The sequence below is a fragment of the Ranitomeya imitator genome, chromosome 6, assembly GCF_032444005.1.
Source record: "Ranitomeya imitator isolate aRanImi1 chromosome 6, aRanImi1.pri, whole genome shotgun sequence".
NCBI lineage: Eukaryota > Metazoa > Chordata > Amphibia > Anura > Dendrobatidae > Ranitomeya > Ranitomeya imitator.
The window spans coordinates 311274907-311286778 of NC_091287.1; the positions used below are offsets into that span (position 1 = coordinate 311274907).

Sequence of the window (11872 nt, forward strand, 5' to 3'; positions counted from 1 at the left end):
TGAGAACCTTGTTTTTGCCTTGCAGCGCTGTTCACAGCTGTCTGCAAGGTTTCTGTGTGAGTGCAGCTCAGGCTGTTGTCTGTTCTACAGCCACCGCTGGTTGTAGTCAGCTCAGCGTGCGTCACTGCCTCATACTGTTCAATTGTCCTTTTTTGCATTAGTGCTGCCTGCTGTACATTTTTTCAAATTTAGCCTATTAGTGGGTTTCCATCCGTATGCTAGATTGCTAGATTGTGGAAAAACACTATATAGGATTACATAGAGGAGCTTTATTTGGCCTTGCAGCGCCGTTCACAGCTGTCTGCAAGGTCTGTGTGTGAGTGCAGTTCAATCTGTAGTCTGTTCTGCCGCCACAGCCGGTTGTAGTCAGCTCAGGGTGCGTCACTGCCTCATACTGTTCCATTGTCCTTATTTCAATTAGTGCTGCCTGCTGCACATTTTTTCAAATTTAGCCTATTAGAGGGTTTCCATCCATATCCTGCTAGATTGTGGAAAAACACTATATAGGAGTACATAGAGCAGCTTTTTTTGGCCTTGCAGCGCCATTCACGGCTGTCTGCACGGTCTGTGTGTGAGTGCAGCTCACTCTGTAGTCTGTTCTGCGAAAAAAACAAAAAGTTAATAAAGTTCACCAAACACTCTACTTTACAGTTGTGTAGGCTACATTAGCTCATATTAAAGTCTAGTTCACACTTTAGAAAATTAGTGTTTCTTAGACCTGTTAGGAGCTGTTCAGGAAAAAGCACACTAAGCCTTTAGTACTTTTCTGCCTATCGTTATCAGTCTACCAAGATAAAGAAGGCAGGGAGTAAGGCACGTGGTCGTGGGCGTGGAGCAGGGAGAGGACGTGGGGATTCTGTGCCTGCTGCGGGCACCGGTGACTGATCATCCCCCAGTTTCAGCAGGAAACAGTCCTTCATGAGCAGCTTTGTAGGAGATCCCCGTACCCCGCTGCTGCGGGAAGAACAAATTGAAGCGGTTGTCGGATGGATGGCAGCTAACGCATCCACTTCAATTAGTGCCACATCCTCTCAGGCACAGAGCACTGGAGAGCACCCATCTGTCTCTTCACCAAATTGCCCAGGCAGTCAGAGAGCCCAGGACAGGAGCCATCTCTACTTCTGTTCTCTTAATCTCGTGGCTTGGAAAGAGGGGGCCAGCCAAGCAGCATTTGAGAAATGGAAGAAGAGGCAGTATGCAGTGATACCCAACAGCTTTGTCTCTCTGACTCTGAAGAGGCAGGTGGGCCAGTGCCTCCAGTCAGCACACCTCAGTACGCATCTGATGATGAGACTCAGGTGCCACTTTCTGGTGCGTACTGTGCTGCCAAGACTACCCAGGAGAAGCAGTTGGTGGAAGAGGGTAGTGTTAATGATGAGGTCCTTGACCCACCATGGCGTGAGGTACAGGAAGGTGGTGGGAGCAGCTCTGAGGAAGAGAATCCCTGAACGGCCCAAAGAGGGAGAGGGAGGGGGAAGACTGTGTTGCCTGTAGCCTCCACTTCGCCACTTCGTTTTTTCCTACAGCTCCAGGGCACCGCTATGGGGGCGACTTGTGCGCCCTCGTATGCTAATTTGTTCCTGGGGCTGTGGGAGAGGGAAATCGTTTATGATTTGGAGGACTTTGCCGCCGTGATCTCATGGTCTAGATATATTGATGATATTCTGTTTATTTGGCAGGGAACTGAAGCAGGGCTCACATCGTTTCTTAACAAACTAAATAAAAATCCTCTTAATATCAATCTGACATGGAAATTTAGCAAAAAATGTGTGGAGTTTCTAGATGTGCTGATAGAGGTTGGCAGCGATCGGTTTGTCACTACGGATGTATTTCGTAAAAAGACGGCCACTAACGCACTCCTCCATGCGGGGTCATCACATCACCCACAGACTATTAGGTCCGTCCCGGTGGGACAATTTTTACGTATGAAACGTATTTGCTCGGATAATTTTAAATTTGAGCAACAGGCAAAAATCCTCACACAGAACTTGAAACAGAGGGGTTATAATCATCATAACATCAGGGCTGGCTATCGGCGGGCCAAGTTTACACCTAGGAATCAGTTACTTATCAAGAAACAAAAACCAACAACACAAGTAGAACAACCAGTGAGATTGATCACTGATTTCAATTCCAGGTGGACGGATATATTAGATATCTGTAGGAAACATTGGTCAGTATTGACAGCTGACAATGATTTGGCCAAACATCTTCCAGAGGTGCCATCTATTACGTGGAGAAGATCAAAAAACCTGAAAGATATCTTAACCCGTAGTCATTATATACCTCCCAAAAATTCCTTTTTTTCAGAGAGATCAGGCCCCAAATGGGGTTGTTTTAAATGTGGCGATTGTTCGGCCTGCAAATTCATTGAACGTACGTCTATATTCTTCAACAGTGATCAATCACGTACATACAATATCACTCACCATATCACCTGTAGAACTGATATGGTTATATATTTTGCATCTTGCCCATGTAACCAGATATACATTGGCATGACTACACGACAACTAAGAGTGAGGGTGTTAGAACACGTGAGGGATATAAAAAATGTGGATCCTACTCAGGATATTACAATGTTAAAAACCATCCCCAGACATTTTTTAGTCCACCATAAGAGTGACCCGAGGGGATTTAAAGTAAGAGGAATAGACAGAGTTCATTTGGGAATAAGGGGAGGCAATCATCAAAAAGAACTACTAAAAAGGGAGACCAAATGGATTGTTGTACTTAATACCCTTGCACCTCGGGGGTTAAATGAGGTGTTGAGCTTCAAATCCTTTATCTAATGTATGGCGCGAATTTTAATGGTGTATGTTGTTGTTTATATTGTTTTTATTATCGTCTTTATCTATCTAGGTATGTGAGCTGTATACTTACCGTAACGTCCTGGTCGTTAGGCATGGAACAATCTATGATGAGCCTATAGGCGATAATCAAGCCGACTGACACCTGTGTGATGGAGCCACTGATCGCATGAATTGGAAGGACCCTATTGAGAAAAAGAATAATCGGGAATTAAAAAAGCAGATATGAATAGTTATAACAACCGGTTATGTTGGGGCAAATATGGTGCTAAAAACATGTGGGGACGGATTATGGTCTATGTAGAGGTAGTTTATATTGGGTATTTTTTATTCTGTATCCGTTGTCATGTTCTCAACATGGGTGATAATGTATTCTCTGGCTCTATATACAGATGTCCATTTATGTAACTCATTTTATTCTATTCATGTCAAACTTGTACCATGGTTACTATTAGCACCTTATTTGTGAGACACGTTCCTTCTATATGCGTGGAATCATGTTATTTTAACATTGTTATGCAGCGGCACTGTGTACCACTGCAATATGTAGGCCCATATGGACATTGGAGAGGCTAGCGTCATTATAGATAGAAGTAGGGGTACTTACCCCTACCTATGTATATCTTACACTAATAGGCCCACAGGTATAGCCACGACAGGGCATGGGGGTTGGGTGCACAATATTATATACCTAGTGATGTTTCTTATAGTATTGCAGACTAGTGCGCGACCCGCGCATGCGCTGTTGCTGGATGGGGGCAGTGGCGCTCTATACGGGCATCGCGCTGCCCTGGTAACAGGCGCGGTCATGTGACCGGGCTTTTGTTGCCGGGTGACGCGATCCCTGAGCGCCGCGCTCGTCATCAGGCGGCAACATGCCGGGGACGCGCCGCCGCAGCTGCACACAATTAGGGTACTTCGGACTATATATAGGGAAGCCATGCATTGAGCTAGTCACCTCCTGACGAAGCTGCAGGACAGCGAAACGCGCGTCGGGGTCATCTGGGAGCCGCGTATTTACCCTCACTATGGCTGCAGGTATGGACACATCATAGTTATTTATAAGGGAGATGGGATATAGCCTCTGGGGGGGTAGAGCCTCTTTATTGATTACCCGCTATACTCTGGGTGTATATTATACTACTTAGAGGTCTATGCCCATTGCTTACGTATGTGTAGTTATAGTCCGCTGTAGCGCTTTTATTATTGATAGTATTTTCCTCTGACTTGGGACTTATTTAGTGAGGGTATCTATGGGAGTTCTCAGATTGGATGTCTTTGTTGCTACACTAGAGAGTCCATTGATAGCAGAGTGTTCTGGATTTCCATCTCTGTTGTCACTATTTATATATTAGTCTTGACACTTCTATATATGTATATGTATTGTTATTGTTTAATGTATTTTTCTAAACATATAATAAAGAGCTGATATTTATATTTACTAGTGATCGTGTTTACTTCACCATCTCTATTGGTTATAGCTATTGAGTTGTGGAGAGGATCGTTGTGCCTTTATTTAGAGGAATGGTTTTTGGTGGTATGTATAATATTATCTGTGTTTACAGATGCCTCTAGTACCGATTATATGGACTATAAAAAGCGTGACAAAAATTGGATTTCCCAATTGGGATCTTTATTTGGTGAACAGAATGCAACGGAGACAGACAATAGAGATATTAAGGATTTGAAGCTCAACATCAAAGACCTACTCCACAAACGCACTAAAGTGTGGTGGAATAAGGCAGCATTAGAGAACTATTTACAAAGAGACATTATCCCCAGAGGTTTAAGAATTCAGATTCATCCCACTTCAGACATTAGTGATCCAACATTTGCTAACAGATGGGAGGAGTCCCTGAATAAGTGCTCACGTACATTGTTGGAGCTACTTATTGGTGCAGATCGTAAAGCATTGGACAGTATAGAAGGAGAGATTGAGACCCTGAAAAATAAAATTCAGAGTGTATTGCCTGTTGAAGATTGCAATAAATTTGACAAAGAGTTGGATGCGGAGTTGAATAAGTGGGAGAGAGAGATACAGGAGTTTAAGGTCCGAAAATTCCAACGTGACCTTCAAGACTACTCAACAAATAGGATCTATAAGTGGCAGTATAAAAAAGCTCAACGTAAGCCAATATCACGTTCATCATCTGTGACATCGCTTAGATCAGAAGAATCATGTGGCGAGCCTTTTTTAGGCAAACGGGGTGGGTCAAAGGAAGGAGGCAATTTGGAACAGCAAACCCACAAACCCGCTACCCCGCTCCCACAGATTCAAACACGCAACTACAACAAGAGATACAAGAGGATGTAAGAAATCTTAAGGTAATCAATTTATCGGACACACAACTATCGGGGGCACAAGTTAAGGTGTTGGAAAGGGGGCTCTCTTTCTCTCCATCAGCCAAATTTAATTATTTCACAATGGTGAAAGATTTGGAGCTATTTGCTAGAAAACTGTCGTTCAAGAAATTTTTCGCTAATCAGTCTAAAAATCTATTTCCAACAGACATTGAGCAGCAGGCGCTATCAGACTTGGAATCCCTCCTGGACGAACAAGCACAAGAGGGTAACGAGCACTTTCCTGCCTATCTGCATGGCCGTTCACAACATTTCCCCCCTACAGGTATAAGTCCAAATGTTGACATCTTTGTGAAGTTGGTAAAAAATGATATTGCGTTGTTACCTGAGGATGTCTCGAGATTTAATCTATCTGCTGCCGAGAATAGGGCAGTAAATGAACTTAAAAAAATGAAACATCTTGTTATAAAGCCTGCGGACAAGGGGGGTAATGTTGTGTTATGGCCGGTAGATATGTATGAACGTGAGGCCTTTAAAAAGCTCCACACGAAACAGTGCTATGCCAAACTTGACAGTAACCCCCTTAAGAGATTTAAGAATGATCTAGATGTGTTACTCCAAAATGGTTTTGAGCAGGGTATCATCTCCAAAAAAATGTTGGATGGTTTGACTAATGACTCACCCATTATCCCCACATTTTATATGACCCCTAAAATACATAAGGATGCCTGTAACCCACCGGGACGGCCCATAGTCTCTGGGATTGGTGGACTATGTGAGGGAGTGTGTAGGTTTATAGATTTCTATCTACAGAAGTGTGTCGAGACGCTGCCATCCTTCGTTCGGGACACGTCAGATATCTTGAGGAGATTAAATGATGTAGAGCTCGAGCATGATATGTTCCTCGTTACTTGTGATGTGGAGGCGCTTTACACTTCCATACGCCATGACCATGGGATCGCGGCGTCAAAGTCCTTCTTAAATATGACTAATCTTGATTTAGATTTGATTGATTTTATTATTGATTTGTTGACTTTTTCCCTGACACATAACTTTTTTACGTTTAAAGATCGTTTTTTCCTACAGCTCCAGGGCACCGCTATGGGGGCGACTTGTGCGCCCTCGTATGCTAATTTGTTCCTGGGGCTGTGGGAGAGGGAAATCGTTTATGATTTGGAGGACTTTGCCGCCGTGATCTCATGGTCTAGATATATTGATGATATTCTGTTTATTTGGCAGGGAACTGAAGCAGGGCTCACATCGTTTCTTAACAAACTAAATAAAAATCCTCTTAATATCAATCTGACATGGAAATTTAGCAAAAAATGTGTGGAGTTTCTAGATGTGCTGATAGAGGTTGGCAGCGATCGGTTTGTCACTACGGATGTATTTCGTAAAAAGACGGCCACTAACGCACTCCTCCATGCGGGGTCATCACATCACCCACAGACTATTAGGTCCGTCCCGGTGGGACAATTTTTACGTATGAAACGTATTTGCTCGGATAATTTTAAATTTGAGCAACAGGCAAAAATCCTCACACAGAACTTGAAACAGAGGGGTTATAATCATCATAACATCAGGGCTGGCTATCGGCGGGCCAAGTTTACACCTAGGAATCAGTTACTTATCAAGAAACAAAAACCAACAACACAAGTAGAACAACCAGTGAGATTGATCACTGATTTCAATTCCAGGTGGACGGATATATTAGATATCTGTAGGAAACATTGGTCAGTATTGACAGCTGACAATGATTTGGCCAAACATCTTCCAGAGGTGCCATCTATTACGTGGAGAAGATCAAAAAACCTGAAAGATATCTTAACCCGTAGTCATTATATACCTCCCAAAAATTCCTTTTTTTCAGAGAGATCAGGCCCCAAATGGGGTTGTTTTAAATGTGGCGATTGTTCGGCCTGCAAATTCATTGAACGTACGTCTATATTCTTCAACAGTGATCAATCACGTACATACAATATCACTCACCATATCACCTGTAGAACTGATATGGTTATATATTTTGCATCTTGCCCATGTAACCAGATATACATTGGCATGACTACACGACAACTAAGAGTGAGGGTGTTAGAACACGTGAGGGATATAAAAAATGTGGATCCTACTCAGGATATTACAATGTTAAAAACCATCCCCAGACATTTTTTAGTCCACCATAAGAGTGACCCGAGGGGATTTAAAGTAAGAGGAATAGACAGAGTTCATTTGGGAATAAGGGGAGGCAATCATCAAAAAGAACTACTAAAAAGGGAGACCAAATGGATTGTTGTACTTAATACCCTTGCACCTCGGGGGTTAAATGAGGTGTTGAGCTTCAAATCCTTTATCTAATGTATGGCGCGAATTTTAATGGTGTATGTTGTTGTTTATATTGTTTTTATTATCGTCTTTATCTATCTAGGTATGTGAGCTGTATACTTACCGTAACGTCCTGGTCGTTAGGCATGGAACAATCTATGATGAGCCTATAGGCGATAATCAAGCCGACTGACACCTGTGTGATGGAGCCACTGATCGCATGAATTGGAAGGACCCTATTGAGAAAAAGAATAATCGGGAATTAAAAAAGCAGATATGAATAGTTATAACAACCGGTTATGTTGGGGCAAATATGGTGCTAAAAACATGTGGGGACGGATTATGGTCTATGTAGAGGTAGTTTATATTGGGTATTTTTTATTCTGTATCCGTTGTCATGTTCTCAACATGGGTGATAATGTATTCTCTGGCTCTATATACAGATGTCCATTTATGTAACTCATTTTATTCTATTCATGTCAAACTTGTACCATGGTTACTATTAGCACCTTATTTGTGAGACACGTTCCTTCTATATGCGTGGAATCATGTTATTTTAACATTGTTATGCAGCGGCACTGTGTACCACTGCAATATGTAGGCCCATATGGACATTGGAGAGGCTAGCGTCATTATAGATAGAAGTAGGGGTACTTACCCCTACCTATGTATATCTTACACTAATAGGCCCACAGGTATAGCCACGACAGGGCATGGGGGTTGGGTGCACAATATTATATACCTAGTGATGTTTCTTATAGTATTGCAGACTAGTGCGCGACCCGCGCATGCGCTGTTGCTGGATGGGGGCAGTGGCGCTCTATACGGGCATCGCGCTGCCCTGGTAACAGGCGCGGTCATGTGACCGGGCTTTTGTTGCCGGGTGACGCGATCCCTGAGCGCCGCGCTCGTCATCAGGCGGCAACATGCCGGGGACGCGCCGCCGCAGCTGCACACAATTAGGGTACTTCGGACTATATATAGGGAAGCCATGCATTGAGCTAGTCACCTCCTGACGAAGCTGCAGGACAGCGAAACGCGCGTCGGGGTCATCTGGGAGCCGCGTATTTACCCTCACTATGGCTGCAGGTATGGACACATCATAGTTATTTATAAGGGAGATGGGATATAGCCTCTGGGGGGGTAGAGCCTCTTTATTGATTACCCGCTATACTCTGGGTGTATATTATACTACTTAGAGGTCTATGCCCATTGTTTACGTATGTGTAGTTATAGTCCGCTGTAGCGCTTTTATTATTGATAGTATTTTCCTCTGACTTGGGACTTATTTAGTGAGGGTATCTATGGGAGTTCTCAGATTGGATGTCTTTGTTGCTACACTAGAGAGTCCATTGATAGCAGAGTGTTCTGGATTTCCATCTCTGTTGTCACTATTTATATATTAGTCTTGACACTTCTATATATGTATATGTATTGTTATTGTTTAATGTATTTTTCTAAACATATAATAAAGAGCTGATATTTATATTTACTAGTGATCGTGTTTACTTCACCATCTCTATTGGTTATAGCTCAGGGTGCGTCACTGCCTCATACTGTTCCATTGTCCTTATTTCAATTAGTGCTGCCTGCTGCACATTTTTTCAAATTTAGCCTATTAGAGGGTTTCCATCCATATCCTGCTAGATTGTGGAAAAACACTATATAGGAGTACATAGAGCAGCTTTTTTTGGCCTTGCAGCGCCATTCACGGCTGTCTGCACGGTCTGTGTGTGAGTGCAGCTCACTCTGTAGTCTGTTCTGCGAAAAAAACAAAAAGTTAATAAAGTTCACCAAACACTCTACTTTACAGTTGTGTAGGCTACATTAGCTCATATTAAAGTCTAGTTCACACTTTAGAAAATTAGTGTTTCTTAGACCTGTTAGGAGCTGTTCAGGAATAAGCACACTAAGCCTTTAGTACTTTTCTGCCTATCGTTATCAGTCTACCAAGATAAAGAAGGCAGGGAGTAAGGCACGTGGTCGTGGGCGTGGAGCAGGGAGAGGACGTGGGGATTCTGTGCCTGCTGCGGGCACCGGTGACTGATCATCCCCCAGTTTCAGCAGGAAACAGTCCTTCATGAGCAGCTTTGTAGGAGATCCCCGTACCCCGCTGCTGCGGGAAGAACAAATTGAAGCGGTTGTCGGATGGATGGCAGCTAACGCATCCACTTCAATTAGTGCCACATCCTCTCAGGCACAGAGCACTGGAGAGCACCCATCTGTCTCTTCACCAAATTGCCCAGGCAGTCAGAGAGCCCAGGACAGGAGCCATCTCTACTTCTGTTCTCTTAATCTCGTGGCTTGGAAAGAGGGGGCCAGCCAAGCAGCATTTGAGAAATGGAAGAAGAGGCAGTATGCAGTGATACCCAACAGCTTTGTCTCTCTGACTCTGAAGAGGCAGGTGGGCCAGTGCCTCCAGTCAGCACACCTCAGTACGCATCTGATGATGAGACTCAGGTGCCACTTTCTGGTGCGTACTGTGCTGCCAAGACTACCCAGGAGAAGCAGTTGGTGGAAGAGGGTAGTGTTAATGATGAGGTCCTTGACCCACCATGGCGTGAGGTACAGGAAGGTGGTGGGAGCAGCTCTGAGGAAGAGAATCCCTGAACGGCCCAAAGAGGGAGAGGGAGGGGGAAGACTGTGTTGCCTGTAGCCTCCACTTCGCCACCCATTAGGAGCATGCCTCTTCCAAAAGCCAAAACGGGTGCTCCCAAGACTTGCAGTGCGTGGTCCTTTTTTGACACAGTTGCAGATGACATTTGCTTTGTCAAATGCAAGCTGTGTCATCAGAAAGTCAAAAGAGGGAAAAGTGTCAGCAACTTCAATACCACAAATATGTGGAAACATGTGCGGACCAAGCACGTGGTGGAGTTACAAAAACACACTGAAGACCTAGGCCAACCAAATGCGGCACCTACCACCTCTTCAGCTCGTGTTGTAGCTTCTTCCTCCAGCTCACACACAGCTAGTTCGGCTTCCTCACAGGATCGCCAAGGAAGAACCTCTGGCACTGTTGTCCAGAGACCCAGTGTAATTCCACCCACAGCACCATGTTCCCAGTCATCCTCACACTCCCAGCCCAGTCTACAGCCATCAGTAGCACAGGCATAGGAGAAAAGGCGGCCATTCTCAGCAAACCACCCCCGAGCACAGGCTCTGAATGCTGGCATTGCAAAACTACTGTCCCTTGAAATGCTGTCATTCAGGCTGGTGGAGACTGACACCTTCCGTAACTTAATGGCATTGGCAGTCCCACAATACAACGTGCACAGCCACTTTTATTTCAGTAGGCAAGCCGACCCTGCCCTGCAAAAGCATGTGGAGGGAAAAATTAAACATGCACTACTAAACACCGTCAGTAGCAAGGTCCACCTCACCACCAATGCATGAACCAGTCACCATGGACAGGGACAATACCTTTCCCTCACTGCCCATTGGGTCAATGTTGTGGAGCCGGGTACAGATCTTGCGAGTGGCGCTGTACATTTTCTGCCAACTCCAAGGATTGCAGGAATCCAGTCTGTACACATTGACTCTTCCTCATACTCCAGTTCCTCTGAATCATCGCTGCAGGAGCCGTCATGGTCTACCTCCACCTTGACCCGTGAACGCTTACCTGTTACGACCGATATGAGCACAGCCGTGGCCAAACGTCAACAGGCCGTACTGAAATTAATTTCTTTGGGGAATCGAAGCCACACAGCACAGGAGCTCTGGAATGCCATCAAGCAGGAGAGCGACAAGTGGTTTGTGCCAGTGAATCTCCAGCCAGGCATGGTAGTGTGTGACAATGGCCGAAATCTGGTGGCAGCTCTGGCCCTAGACAACCTCACTCACATCCCATGTCTGGCACATGTGCTCAACTTGGTCGTGCAGAGTTTTTTGAGGGACTATCCGGATCTTGATGCACTGCTGCACAAAGTCCGCCTAGAGTGCGCTCGCTTGCGGTGTTCCAGCATGGCAAGATTGCGCCTTGCAGATCTGCAGCACCGATTCCACCTTCCAAAACAACGCATCATATGTGACCTACCCACCAGGTGGAATTCAACGTTATATATTTTGGAGCGGTTGTGTGAGCAGCAGCCAGCAGTAATGGAGTACCAGCTGCATCAGGTGAAAAAAAGTCGCACTGCGCGCCGTTCAGACTTCACAATAACTGAGTGGGCCACTATGAAGGACATCTGCCAGGTTTTGCGTGCCTTCGATGATTCCACGCGGATGGCGAGTGCAGATGATGCACTAGTCAGCATGACTGTCCCCCTTATCTGCCTGCTTGAAAAAACACTGCGAGGGCTAAGGGATGAGGTTGTGTAAGAGGTGGAGGATGAGGAATCCCAAATGCCATCTGCTTCTGGACAGTCTGCGCAACGTGGTTCCTCACAAAGGCCTAGGCAGGGGACAGTTTGTGAGAAGGATGAGGAGGAGTCAATGGAGGAGGA

The 11872-nt window shown here is 44.9% G+C and overlaps 1 long non-coding RNA gene across 1 annotated transcript; it reads left to right on the forward strand.

The window, feature by feature from the left end:
* Positions 1-4059: 4059 nt before the first annotated feature.
* On the forward strand, positions 4060-7816 carry LOC138642536 (uncharacterized). Its single transcript, XR_011314054.1, has 3 exons — positions 4060-5135; positions 5320-5436; positions 7534-7816. It is a non-coding gene; the product is annotated as an uncharacterized lncRNA (long non-coding RNA).
* Positions 7817-11872: the final 4056 nt, after the last annotated feature.